At 36.5% G+C, this 15,269-nt stretch overlaps 1 pseudogene; it reads left to right on the plus strand.

The window, feature by feature from the left end:
• Positions 1-12,458: 12,458 nt before the first annotated feature.
• On the plus strand, positions 12,459-14,886 carry LOC111549361 (annotated as a pseudogene).
• The last annotated feature ends 383 nt before the right edge of the window (positions 14,887-15,269 follow it).

A 15,269-nucleotide genomic window follows, 5' to 3' on the forward strand; every position in this document is an offset into this window, starting at 1 on the left:
GACAGGGAGCTATTTTACCCTATTTAGACATGGAAAACTAAAGAACAAGGAATTAATAAGTATTAGCTCTTGGAAAAGAGCTAGAATCTAAAATTGTCCAACCAGTTTTGCAGATAATTAATTTACCACCTTTTTCCATGTAAGCTTTCCTTCTTAATAGGGTAATGGTTATCAGGGATTGGCGTGGGAGCAGGAAATGGGGAGATTTAGGACAAAGGATACAAACTTGCGGGTATGTAGGGTAAGTAAGTCTAGAGATTGAGTGTAAAACATGCCGTTGTAGTTAATAATGGCTTTTTTGTGAAGAGAGTAGATTTTACATGCCCTTAACACACACACACACATACACATACACATACACACAAAGGGTGTCTATATGAGATGATTGATATGTAAATTTGATTGCAGTACATCCAAACATTATGTTGTTTACCTTAAATATATACAATAAAAAGATAGCATTAGCAAATCATCAATTGAAATTATTAATATGAAATTTTTGAAAATCATAAAGTATTACAAAAGTGTAAGGTATCTATCTCAAATACAGTTTGGGACAATGCAGGGTGCACCTAAATGCCATAAAATGTTCTTGTTATTTAAACAAAAAATTCCATCATTATTAAAGGGCCTTTACATTTCTGGCCTTGCACATTTATACGAATACAAATGGGAGCAGCTTTGATGATATGTTTCCAAAATCATTCCCAAGCCTTTTTTTGTTTCACAACATTAGTACGAATCACACCTATCATTTCTGACCATCCTCATCTCTTCCTTCAATTTCTTTGTATCACTGGGTAAAGAGTACCCAAGCCATGAACTGTAGAGAATAGTTATATTTTTCTCTCTGGAAAGATCATTCCTAAGGTGCAGCTGGTGGGGTTTTATGTTATGGAAGGATTTTATGTTATGGAATCTTCTGTTCTGCTGACTGAGAGCATTATCAGTGGTAGAGAATAATCAACACATTTCATGGAACAGTGCTTTGTAGATTTTGAAGTACTTTGACCAAATCTCTCTTAACAGCTTTTGATACATAGTTATTCCCATTTGACAGATTTAGAAGCTGAGGTCCAGAGAGGTAAGGTGAATGTACTGGCATAACAACAGGCAGAAACTGATGGAGCTAGGCCTTTAGCTCTAGGTCTTTTGTTCCCAAGTTCTTCCATTTCTAGGATAACCTAGGTGTTAACTGTGTGCTATCACCAGTATAAGGAGGCAAGCAAGACTCATATATATTAATCATGTCAGCGATGACTTCGACATCACCAAAGCAAAGAGGTGGCACTTCCCCCTTCTTGTATCTAAGGCTGCCCTTTAGTGATTATCTTCTAGAGTTTAAGTTTGAATCATTATTCTAACCTGATACTTACTATCTGTGTGATCATAGAGAAGGTACTTAACATCTCTAAGCTTCAGTGTCTTCATCTGTAAGGTGAGGTCAGTGGTTATTATGAAGATTTAATGAAGAAATATATGCAACGTGTTAAGCACCATGCCTGGAATGTAATTAACATTAGATCTTATCTCTCTTCTTGTTTTTCTTATTTTCTACTTCGTGATTGGGCTTGATTTACATTTTAGCCTGGTTCCTCCTGTATTAACTTTTTTGGAGGGCAGGTATTGAGTGGACATGTGATGGGAGTGAGAAAGCCTTAGGAGAAGACACGTACTGTATACTTTGTCCTCAGCCCACATGGAAACCAAGTTAGGCTCCAGAGCCCTTGCAGTGATAGAAAATTGGTTTGATTTTTTTTTTTTTTTGGGTAAATAAACCAGTGTTTGTTTTTCGTTGTGAAGTCTCTTAGGCACCACATACTGTGCTATACTGATTGTTCATTGAACAAGTTTTTACTTAGTCCCAATTATGTGTTCCATATGTGTGCTTGGTGCTGTGAGGATTACAAATAGAACAAGATGTAGTCTCTGCCCCAAGTTTACTTGAGGAGGCTTGATTTCTAAGCACAAAAATAGAATCCTATTCTGAGCTGAGGTGTGGTAGAAAAACCACTACGTCTGTTCTAGGGTAAAGATTTCATGAGCTAACTCTTTTCCCAATATGCTTCGAAGTGCTATGACAGCACTTAAAATGTTTCTTCAAAAGGAGTTCATTATAAAAGAAATAATGCTTTTCCAGATTAATGCTATAAATAGGCAAAATGCATTATCATTTGTATCTTGCTACTTTCTAAGACACAAATAATGATTAAAAATGGTAAAAATTGAGATTATGTCTGAGGTTGTATCTGGTTGTAAAACCGTTTTCAAATAATGGATCTTTATTGGATTTTCTGATTTCGTTTTGTAGTGCCTTAGGCAAATTACTTTCCTTGTATGTGAAATGCTCTAAATGAACATATCTTACTGGACTGTGCTGCAAATTAAATGAGATATGATGTGAAAACACTTAGCTTTCACTCAGTGCCTGGCACATGGTAGCAAATATTCAGTTAGCAATATTTTTCTTTCTATATTGATGGATATGCTCCTTGTCTTTCCTAGAGGTTTAAATGAAACCTCCTTTTGAACTCCCATCTCCTGTTGTTCACTTTTATTCTGCTATCCCCTAGAGCATTTTGATGTTGTTTACAGCTTGGCATGGCTCTTCATGCATAGACCATCAAAGAGTTAATAATGCTGTGCTCCAACCTTTCTGGGTTGCTGGAGCTACTTAATCAGAGAAATCATTATAGCTCATTTTGTGCAACCCATTGATGTCCAAAGCAACTAATTAGAGAGAGTGTATAGAAAATCAATTTTTGCTATAACATTGACATTTCTTCCAACTTAAGCAATTGGTTTGCTTACATTCTTTGTGCAAACCTGTAGAGATTTAAAATTATCCCAGATGACTACATTAGAGGGTTCTAATAGGCTCTTGGTGTTAGAATAAAGATTATTTGAATATTAACTAAATAGTCAGAATTTGGAAGGGATCTAGCACATTACATGAGCTCACTGGACAAGTAGTTTGCACTCATGACATCATTAGAAGCTCTTTGAGAATCTAGCCCATTTATAAGTAGAGGGAAGAGGACTGTTTTAGGTCTTTCCTTTATCCCTGCAGTTCTTGACCTTCCCCATCACAGGTTCCAGGAAGCCAACCTGCATGAAATACAGCAATAGAGTTCTCTTGGCCTCAGTTTCTAACTGGGTTTGGCCAATGAGGAGTATTGCTGAGAGAGACTGGAGACAGTGAAGATTGGGTGGGCAAGACATTTGTTACCACTACTCCGTACATGTGAGATTTCCTTGGACTGACTGTGTCCCTCTACCTAAGATCACAGCTCCTGTAAGGTAGTCCTCACCACACAGCCTTTCTCCAGCTTCCCATGATTCTCCCCTTTCTTGCTACTTTAGGGTTGGTAATTGGGCATGTTACTTGCCTCAAAATATTGCACTATGCCTTGTGGTTTTTCTTTGTCTTTCCTACATCTTTGTAAACAGTCAAAGTTTTGTTGAATTTTCCTTAAGTTACCTAATTTGAATATGACATCTATTTCCTACTAGAACCCTGAATGATAGAGGAACAGTAGCAGCTTCTGCTTGAAAGATAAAAGTGACCATCTGAATGACTGGTTTGTAAACAATTCTGTCAATTCATTAAAATGCTGTGAGCTTCATTATATATGCATGTAAAAGTGGATAAATTCACAACATGAAATCACAAGAATGATATATAAAGATGTAACTTGTTTTGGTTGCAATTTGTAGTTAAATGAAAAGTGATTTGGGTTGAATGAGGATATTATTAGAGCTTCTGCAAATGTCAGTCTTAAAACAGTGGAGTGTTTACGGATGTAGTGGAACACAAAATGCATTGCTTCTCTACTTCTTAACTTGCAGGTGAGGAATTTGAATCCCCAAGAAGCTAGATCTGAGTTGCCCAAGATGAGACAACTAGTGTATTGGTTCATTTGGGCTGCTACCACAAAATACCATAAACTGGGCATTATAATTAACAGAAATTTATTTCTCTCAGCTCTGGAGGTTGTCCAAAATCAAGGTGCCAGGCAGATTCTATGTGTCCTCACAGAAGCTGTCTTTCAGTTTAACCTCACTTGATGGAAAAGGTAAGGAGACTCTCTTAGGCCTTTTATAAGAGCATAAATGCCACTCCTGAGAGCTCTGCGCCCATGACCTAATCACCTCCTGAAGACCCAATTTCCTAACTCAATCACCTTAGGGTTAAGGATTTTAACATATGAATTTTGGAAGGACTTAAATATTCAGACCGTAGCAACTAGTGTGTGGCAAACAAAGGTGGGTCTTAAATCTCATCTCATGATTCTAAAGCTGGTGGTTTTGGGTTTCGATTTATTTTTAAAAGGGGAATTAAGTGCTTGTGAGGAATTTCAGTTTACAATAAATCACCTGTCATGTCAGCTCAGCCAACAAAACAGTGTTATGATGATAGTAACACTGTTTTTAAATTTGTTTATTCGTAAGAGAATTTTTTGCTGCATAGTGCTTTTTGGTTTAGAAAATGTAACTGGTGCTGAGTGATAAATTATAAAAACATTTAGAAAAGAATCCCAGTTCCCAAATATATTTTATTATTAAAGGAGTTTCCAGGGAACTGGTCTCTCTTCACTGTTTCATATCAGAAAAATATTTTATTTTCTATTGTGTATGTGGTATGTGCACCCTGAGAATTGGAGTGGTTGTTACACAGAAAGTGTCAGTGTTACTGCCCTTAACGTAATAACAGCCTAATGCAAGGGAGATAGGGTGGAGATGATACCCAAATTGAAAAATAAACAGGGTAAAATTTTCTGCCTAAGCCAACTGTTAGGACCCACTAGATAACACCTTCAATTAAAGAGTAGGGCCCTGAAATCGAGGGTGAAAACTTACATTTTAACAGTCTCTTCTACCTTACATGTGGGTAGGGAAAATGATAATTGTTCAGTAAATATTTGACAAATAAATAAATGAAACCACAGTAGGTGTTCTTTTAGTATTTCAGGAATAAGAAAGAGAGTTTGGGCTGGGTATGATGGCTCATGTCTGTAATCTTGGCACTTGAGGAGGCTAAGGTTGGAGGATTGCTTGAGTCCAGGAGTTTGAGACCACCCTGGGCAAGGTAGTGAGACCCTATCTCTACAAAAAAAAAAAAATGTAAAAAAAAAAAAAAAAAATGAAGTGGGTCTGGTGGTGCATGCCTGTAGTCCCAGCTACTCAGATGGCTGAGGTGATAGGATCGCTTGAGGCTGCAGTGAGCCACTGCACCACTGCACTGTAGCCTAGGCAACAGGGTGAGAGAGACGCTGTGTCAAAATAAATAAATAAATAAATAAACAAGAAAGAAGGAAAGGAGGTTAGGTCTAATCTGTGTTTTATCCAGTTCATAGTTGCAAGGCTAGATGGCTTATGCATTGGGAGTATTATTTTGCTATACATTGTGTGAGAGTGTGATGATAATTTTTTCTATTTGGGTTTGCATCTAGAAAACCCAACTGGATTATCAATTCAATATTAGCTCTTTAATAATTTAAAAAGTGAAACTGTTTAGATAAACAAATCAATAACATGATGGTTTAAATCAATTTTACTATGAAACATCATCACTTTTCTTGGCCATAAAACCTTGAAAATTAATTAACATAATCTGTTTATTGACTTTAGTTTTTATACTTTTATACTGATGCATAACAATAGTCACTCATGCCAGCTAGTTGTGTTAGTTTTCTTGCATTTTTATAATAAGATGATCTTTGCTCTAATTCTGATTTCTAGTGCAGAATTACTATAGTAACATGCAGAGTACACATTACTATATTCAATACATATGTTAGCATTTTAAACTCTAAAATTTGCTTCTGTGTAATGCAAATATATTCCATTCCCTTTAAAACATCATATATGGGTGCTTGCTTTTTTAATATCAAGACTGGCTTGATTATCTTTTGAATGGTGAAGCTTTCTGAGAAAGATCTATTGAAAAGATAATGGACAAATGCATGTTTACCCATATGTAAAAATTATATTGTAATCACGACATTTCCTTTAAAAAGAAAGTTGAATAGAAAATTATATCAGAAAATTTTAGCAGAGAAGGGGTTTTACCATGTTGACCAGACTGGTCTTGAACTCCTGACCTCAAGTGATCTGCCCGCCTCAGCCTCCCGAAGTGCTGGGATTACAGGTGTTAGCCACCAAGATGCTTTTTTTTTTTTTTTTTTTTTTTTTAATAGGCTCTTTTTCTCTTTGGCCTTGCAGGCTTTCAGATTTGACTTTCATATTAACCTGATTACATTTGCTTTAAATATTGAGGGTGGGTAGGAAGGAATGTCAGTATCCCTAATGTGATTTTCCCTTCTCTGGGGAAGCACTGGGCCCTTAAATATTTTAGGGGACATTGATTGTAAATTCTAAGATATATTGTGATAGCAACTTTAACATTGTTTAAATTGATTAAAAGTATTTGTGTATATCTGACTTTTTAAGTTGATACAGTTAAAACTGTTCATGCTTTTCAAGTTACTAGTATTCAATTGAAGAATACAGAAGCATAAATCTTAATGCATTTTCCACTTTTTGGGTAACGTTTTGTATGTTCATTTTTATTCCCTGAAGCATTTTCTGTACACATCTTCAATCACCAGTAATTGGAACAGTTAGATAGTAAATACAGGCGGTTTTCTTCTCAAGGCAAATAGTTTCTGTTTTGTTCCAAGATGTCGATCATTTTGAAAAATGTAACAAACAATGAAAATAGAAAAAGTTCCTTATTACCATAAACATCATTTTAACTTGAAGTATTAAAACTATCGGCCGGGTTTGGTGGCTCATGCCTGTAATCCTGGCGCTTCGGGAGGCCCAGGCGGGTGGATTGCTTGAGTCCAGGAGTTTGAGACCAGACTGGGCAACATGGCGAAACCCCATCTCTACAAAAAATACAAAAAATTGCTGGTTGTGGTGGTGTGTGCCTGTAGTCCTAACTACTCTGGAGGCTGAGGTGGGAGGATCACTGGAGCCTGGGAGGCAGAAGTTTCAGTGAGTCGAGATGGTGCCACTGCATTCCACCTGAGTGACAGAGTTAGACCCTGTCTCACAAAACAAAACCAAAGACAAGACTATCCATGAACTTTTCTACAATAACTTTTAAAACAACCCTATTAGCTTTTTATTTATTTATTTTCTTTTCTTTTTTCTTTTTATTATACTTTAAGCTCTAGGGTACATGTGCACAACGTGCAGGTTTGTTACATATGAATACATGTGCCATGTTGGTGTGCTGCATCCATTAACTCGTCATTTACATTAGGTATATCTCCTAATGCTATCCCTCCTCCCTCCCCCCACCCCATGACAGGCCCCAGTGTGTGATGTTCCCCTTACTGTGTCCAAGTGTTCTCATTGTTCATTTCCCACCTATGAGTGAGAACATGCAGTGTTTGGTTTTTTATCCTTGCGATAGTTTGCTAAGAATGCTGGTTTCCAGCTTCATCCACGTCCCTACAAAGGACATGAACTCATCCTTTTTTTATGGCTGCATAGTATTCCATGGTGTATATGTGCCACATTTTCTTAATCAAGTCTATCATTGATGGACATTTGGGTTCGTTCCAAGTCTTTACTATTGTGAATAGTGCCGCAATAAACATACGTGTGCATGTGTCCTATTAGCTTTTCTCCTTGAGTTCAGCATCCTTTCCTACCCGTAGTGACTGTCCATGGTGCTGAAATCATACCATCTTTTTAGACATATTCACAAAATGATGGTGACATAATACAATTTCTATTCCAAGCTCCTCATTTTCGGTGAATATTATGGAGTGCTTAACCTACAGCTTGTAATGACTGATGAGGTCAAGAATCCATGTGCTTTCTCCACTACCCCAGGCTGGCAAACTTGCCTTCAAACCTGGAGGATCCCAACTAGAGTTAAATGTGTAAAACTCTAGGGTTCAATTTGAACAATGAGTTACTGTATTATGAGTCTTCAAAATACAGAAATGAAGTGTCACCAGTTTGTAAAAACCCTCCTTTTGAGGGCTGTAAATCCTGTTTGAATTTTTTTTTTTTTTAATTCTGAATTATTTCTCACCTTTGAGTCTTTTGAAGGCCTACTTAATATTCTCACTGACTTTGAGGTACATTTCAAATACAATCACTTCATTATCTTGGAACCAGTATTTAAAGTGATTCACCATCCACTAAGGATTTTAAAACAATATTTGGGAAAGGATAAAATTTAGAAAAATAAATCTTGAGACTCTTAGGTAAAAACTTTGAGATAAAATATGAACCATCCTTCTAAATTATGCTTAGCAAAATTTTATCTGGTAAAGCTTTATTTCCCTTCAGGATTATTTGAAATACTACTTAGCTTATTCTTGCAAATTAGATTGCTAATTTTATTTTCCCTATTATTTTTGTCCTGGTTTGACTGTCTTTTGGAAACATTTCAAATCTATTTTGGTATTGCCTTTTAAAAATTATTAAGATTACTTGTACTTTATTTAGAATATGAAGAAAATTTTAGAAAAATGAAGACATTTTGTTTTCCAAATATATCTATTGGAAAAAATAGCAAAAAATATCCCTTAAATTAAACCATGTATTCGCTGTACTATATAAGTACATACTATTTGCTCATAACTGTGGTAGGAAAAAATTAATTCACGACACAGTCCTGGCTTATCCTTCTTAGTTTGTAATTTAGTTTGTTTAAGCATAAACACTCATTATTTTTAAAAAGCTTTATTGGAGTGTAATTGACTTACAATAAATTGCTATAAAAGTGCAAAATTGCTAGAAAGTGTATAACTTGATAGATTTTGACATAGGCATATACATGTGAATCTGTTACCACAATCAAGATAACGACCTTGCCCATCACCCTCAGAAGTTTCCTTGGCTCTGTTATAATCTTTCCATGGGTACCTGATCTCTACCACCAGGAAGTCACTGATTTGTCCTCTGTCACTACGAGTTGGTTCATATTTTCCAGAATTTTATATCAATGAAACCATGCAATTTATGGTCATTTTTGTCTGGGTTCTTTCCCTCATTATTTATTATTCGCCCATGTTGTAATGTATATAAATAGTTCATTCTTTATTTTGCTGAGAGTATTTTATTGTGTGAGTGTGATGTAATTGGCTTATCCATTTACCTATTGATGAACATTGGATTATATGTAGTTTTGGCTCTTACAAATAAAGTTGCTGTGAATATTCATGTACAAATGGACATATACTTTCATTTCTCTTGGGTAATACCTAAAAGTGGAATGGCCAACTCATATGGTAGGTGTATGTTTGCTATTTAAGAAACCATCCAATTGTTTTCCAAAGTGGTAGTTTCATTATATATTCTCATTAGCAGTGTATGAGCATTCCGTTCCTTCACATCCTTACTAGCACTTGGGGTGGTCAGATTTTAAAATTTTAGCCATTCCAATAGGTGTGGAGAGATATCTCATTGTGACTTTAATTTGTATTTCCCTAATGACTAATGATGTTGAGCATCCTGTCATGAGCTTATTTGTCATCCACCACTTCTTTGGTGAAATGCCTATTCAAATCATTTGCCAAATTCTTTCCCTGATTATTACTTAGAGAGTTAAAAACATATGGCTGGGCACGGTGGCTCACACCTGTAATCCCAGCACTTTGGGAGGCTGAGGCAGGTGGATCACGAGGTCAAGAGATCAAGATCATCCTAGTCAACATGGTGAAACCCCTTCTCTACTAAAAATACAAAATATTAGCTGGGTGTGGTGGTGCACGCATGTAGTCCCAGCTACTCAGGAGGCTGAGGCAGGAGGATTGCTTGAACATGGAAGGCGGAGGTTGCAGTGAGCTGAGATCGTGCCACTGCACTCCAGCCTGGCGACAGAGCAAGACTCTGTCTCAAAACAAAGCAAAACAAAAACCTGAATACAAGTACTTTATCAGATAAAGGATTTGCAAGTATTTTTTCTGCAGTCTGTAGTTTTTCTTAATTCATTCTCTTAATTGAGTCTAGAAGTTCTAAATTTTGATGAGGTTCAATTTATCATTTTTTCTTTTACGGATCATGTGTTTTATGTGATATCTAAGAAATTATTATTTAACTCAAGATCTCAAAGATTTTCTCCTGTATTTTCTTGTGAAAATTTCTCAGTTTTACATTTTACATTTAGGTCAATGATTCATTTTGAGTTAATTATTACACGTTATTTGAGGTATGAACCAGACAACGATGACTACTAATACTTTTCCTCCTCCACCTCCTCCTCCTCCTCCTCCTTCTTTCTCCTCCTCTTCATTCATCTCCTTCCTTCTTCTCTCTCCTCCTTCTCCTTCTTTTCTTCCTTCTCCTCCTCCTTCTCGTTCTTCTTCTGTCTTCTTTCTCCTCCTCCTTCCCTTTCTTCATCGTCTTTTTTCTCCTTCTCCTCCTCCTTCGTTCTTCTTGCTTCTTCTTTATTATATGTATTGCAATCCAATTACAGCACCATTTGTTGAAAATATGATCTTTTCCCCCACTAAATTATCTTATCTTTCTAAAAGATTGGTTGTCTATGGAACTTTCTGTACTTTCTACTCAGTTTTACTGTAGACTTAAAGTTGCTCTAAATAATAAAAGTTTATTTTTTAAATAAGAAATAAGGCCGCACATGGTGGCTCACGCCTGAAATCCAAGCACTTTGGGAGGCCGAGGTGGGCAGATCATGAGGTCAGGAGTTTGAGACCAGCCTGGCCAACATAGTGAAACCTCATCTCTACTAAAAGTATAAAAATCAGCCGGGCATGGTGGCACACACCTGTAGTCCCAGCTACTTGGGAGGCGGAGGCAGGAGAATTGCCTGAACCCAGGAGGCGGAGGTTGTGGTGAGCCGAGATCATGCCACTGCACTCCATCCTGGGCAACAGAGTGAGACTCTGTCTCAAAAAGAAGAAAAAAAAAAAAAAAAGCAGCAGCAAAAGTACATTCATGTGCAAATCAGTACCTTGTTCAATTTTTTTGGAGAGATTCTCTGCAGATCTCTGGAGTCTTCTCTCTGTGAAAGTTTATCCTCTTTGGAACTCTATTGTGGAAACTCTAGCTGCCTTGATCTCCCCAGCTTCAGCTCTGTCTTCTCAGCTCAGTGAGTTGGACAGACTCCACTGGATTCCTTTTCCCTGGGTCACTGTCCAGAAACTCTCAAGGCAGTAAACTGGCACAATGATAGGTCTCCCCTTACTTGTTTCTAGTCTCTCAAGGATCATCACCTGCTCTCCACTGTCTTGAAAATCATTGTTTCATATATTTTGTTTGTTTTGTTGTTTCAAGCATGAAAATAAATTTGGCCCCTGTTATTCCAAACACTCTTACTATAATTGGGGAGTAATGATATGCTAAATCATGTGTTAGTAAGCATAGCTGTTGGAATTAAGTAGAAGTAATTTCCAGAATGATAGGAGAAAGATACATGAAAGAAGGGAATGAACAGAGATTTGAAAGTTAAGTAGAATTTGGATACATACAGCAGAGGTATCATATCCCTGTAATGATAAATAGTCCCCCTCCTGCCACAAAAGAACTATGGAGACATGTATGAAGAAGACCTTTGTTATCAGCTATCTTAAGGGACCAGTCTACATATTTACTTCAAGGAATTTTGTTTGTTTAACCATGTCTTTCAGATAGAAACTATTAAGAGAATCAGTGAAATGTAAAGTTTAGCCATTTGGGATATACTGTTTGTTAATACAAGGTTTAGTTTTCAATCTCATGTTGTTTTACTACATGAATTTTTATTGAAAACAAATGAGTTTTAGAAACAAACAGATCTGGATTTGAATCTGGCTCTGACATTTATTAGATGTGTTGCCTTAGACTAGTTACTTCTTTTAGTTTCAGTTTCCCCATCTTTAAAATGCAGATAATGATGGTATGAGGGTTAAATTAGATTGTTCATATGAAGTAATGAACAGAGCCTGATACAGATTGAACTCTCAATTAATGTTAGTTGCCATTTATCTTAGTCTGTTTGTGCTGCAATAACAGAATACCACAGACTAATTTATAATGAATAGAAAATTATTTTTTCCCAGTTCTGGAGGATGGGAAGCCCAAGATCAAGACACTGGTGTTTGGTGAGGGCCTTCTTGCTGCATCATCATATGGCAAAAGGTGGAAGAACAAAGAGGCAAAAAGGGAGCCAAATTTGTTTTTGCCCTTTTATAATGGCATTAATCTCACTGATGAGAGCAGAGCCTTCCTGGCCCTGTCACTTCCCAAAGGTCCCATTTCCTAACATTACCACAATGGCAGCCAAATTTTAACATGAGTTTTGAAGGACAAACATTCAGACCATAGCACCATTATATGTTATACTGTAAAGGTAGTTGCATTAAATATCTTGTAGTAGTCCTGGTGTGATTCCATCCTGTGTGGCTGTTCTCTGGAGCAGTAGTTGATATTTATCTCCATCTGCCTTCTTTCCCACCTGACTGTATGCTACCACCAAGTGAAGATTGATGGACATGGCCATGAGCCGCCTGAGGCCCTAGAACTATCTTTTTTGTCATGAGCTAAAGGCCAACAAAGATTAGTACTTTAAAGTGGGTAATGATGAAAATGAGCACCAGTTATCTTTAAGAATAGTCACTTTAGAATACCAGAAATTATTGTTCCTAACTTACTTTGTACCCTTTGACCAGTCTCTCCCTATCCCCCCATGCTTTCCCCTCTCCAGCCTCTGGTAACCATTATACTATTTTCTACTTTTTTTTCATGAATAATCAGATAACTTTTTTATTGTTCATTTAAAAAATTTTTATTTTATTTTATTTTATTTCTTACTTTAAGTTCTAGGATACATGTGCGGAAGGTGGAGGTTTGTTACATAGACTATAGGTAGCAGTAATGTATTTTGTATTTCAAAGTAGCTAGAAGAAAGGATTTTAATGTTATCACCACAAAGAAACAATATATGTTTAAAGTAAAAGATATGCTAATTACTTTGATTTGATCATTATACAGTGTATACATGCATTGAAACATCACACTGTATCCTATAAATATGTACAATTATTACGTGAAAATTCCAAATACAATAAAACTTTAAAAACTGGATATTTCACATATTCACAAATTTGTTTGTAAATTAATATCACATTTAATCCAATAAACAAATATTTGGATTCTTAAAAAAAGAATAGTCAGTTTAGGGACTGGTGCAAAGGATGAATTATACATTGTTGAAGCAGAGGCAACGAATGATGAAGGCAGGTTAATTAAAATAACACAGGAAACTTTGAAAATGTCTTCACAGCCAATGGGTTCCCTTAAGGGCTTTAAAAAATTTTTATTTTAAGTTCTGGGGTACATGTGCAGGATATGTAGGTTTGTTCCATAGATAGATGTGTGCCGTGATGATTTGCTGCACCTATCAACCCATCACCTCAGTATTGAGCCCAGTATGCCTTAGCTATTTTTCCTGATGCTGTCCCTCCCCCTGCTACTTCCACCCCCGACAGGCCCCAATGTGTGTTGTTCCCCTCCCTGTGTCCATGTGTTACCATTGCTCAGCTCCCACTTATGAGTGAGAACATGTGGTGTTTGGTTTTCTGTTCTTATGTTAGTTTGCTGAGAATGATGGCTCCAGCTTCCTCCATGTCCCTCCAAAGGACATGATCTCATTCCTTTCTATGGCTGTATAGTATTCCATGGTGTATATTTACCACATTTTCTTTATCCAGTCTATCATTGATGGGCATTTGGGTTGATTCCATGTCTTTGCTATTGTGAATAGTGTTTCAGTGAAAATACACATGCGTGCATCTTTATAATAGAATGATTTATATTCCTTTGGGTATATACCCAGTAATGGGATTGCTGGATCAAATGGTATTTCTGGATCTAGGTCTTTGAGGAATTGTTACACTGTCTTCCACAATGGTTGAACTAATTTACATTCCCACCACCAGTGTAAAAGCATTCTTGTCTCTCTGCAGCCTTGCCAGCATCTGCTGTTTCTTGACTTTTTAATAATCACCATTCTGACTGGTGTGAGATGGTATCTTATTGTGTTTTTGATTTGCCTTTCTCTAATGATCAGTGATGTTGAGCTTTTTTTCATGTTTGTTGGCTGCATAAATGCCTTCTTTTGAGAAGTGTCTGATCATGTCCTTTGCCCACTTTTTAAAGTTTTTTTTTTCTTGTACATTTAAGTTCCCTGTGGACTCTGGTTGTTATATCTTTGTCAGATGGATAGGTTGCAAAAATTTTCTCTCATTCTGTAGGTTGTCTCTTTACTCTGATGATAGTTTCTTTTTCTGTGCAAAAGCTCTTTAGTTTAATTAGATCCATTTTGTCAATTTTTGCTTTTGTCCCTTGAGGGCTTTGAAATAACACTTGTGGTCTTCCGGTTGAAGTGTAGTTCAGGGCCAGTGCATATTATTGGACAGTGCTTAGTAACTATGGAGGAAGATGCAGAGTCAGAAGATGAAGAGGAGGAGGATATGAAACTTTTAAGTATATCTAGAAGGCAGTCCACCTGTGGAGGCGGTAGAAAGGTTCCACTGAGAAAAGTAAAACTTGCTGCTGATGAAGATGATGATGATAATTTTGATAATGAGGAAACTGAAGAAGAAGTTCTAGTGAATAAATCTGTATGAGATACTTCTGCCAAAAATCAAACCAAAATGGAAAAAGACTAAAAATCATTAACAAGAAGACCTAAAGGTCAAGAATTGTTTAAAAAAAAAACAGGAAAAAAACTCTGAAAACACCAAAAGGACCTAGTTCTGTAGAAGACATCAAAGTCAAATGCAAGCAAGTATAGAAAAAGGTGGTTCTCTTCCCAAAGTGGGAGCCCAGTTCATCGGTTATGTAAATAATTGCTTCTGGATGAATAAACAGGAGGCTATTCAAGATCTCTGGCAGTGGAGAAAGTCTCTTTAAGAAAATAGTTTGAACAGTTTGTTAAAAATTTCCCATCTTATTTCATTTCTATAACAGTTGATATCTAGATGTCTGTTTGATAACACAGAGTGAGAACTTTTCCTACCATGTTTGATAAATGTCCAGGTTCCACTGCTAAGAATGTGTTTTCCAAAATGCCTATTTGGTTTTTAAAGATGGAACTTCATCCTTTGCTTGGTTTTAAGTATCTATGAGATGTATGCTAGTATATTGTAGTTGCAGTGGCCAGACATGGAAATGGCGGGGAGACACAAATGTAAAAATGTACATGTGAAATAAACTCAATGTTTTAATAAAGTAAAAAAAAAAAATTGTAATATTCAGCCTTCTGACATCAAACTATTTGTTTTTCTCACAGAACC

Source organism: Piliocolobus tephrosceles, chromosome 3, assembly GCF_002776525.5.
Source record: "Piliocolobus tephrosceles isolate RC106 chromosome 3, ASM277652v3, whole genome shotgun sequence".
Taxonomy (NCBI): domain Eukaryota; kingdom Metazoa; phylum Chordata; class Mammalia; order Primates; family Cercopithecidae; genus Piliocolobus; species Piliocolobus tephrosceles.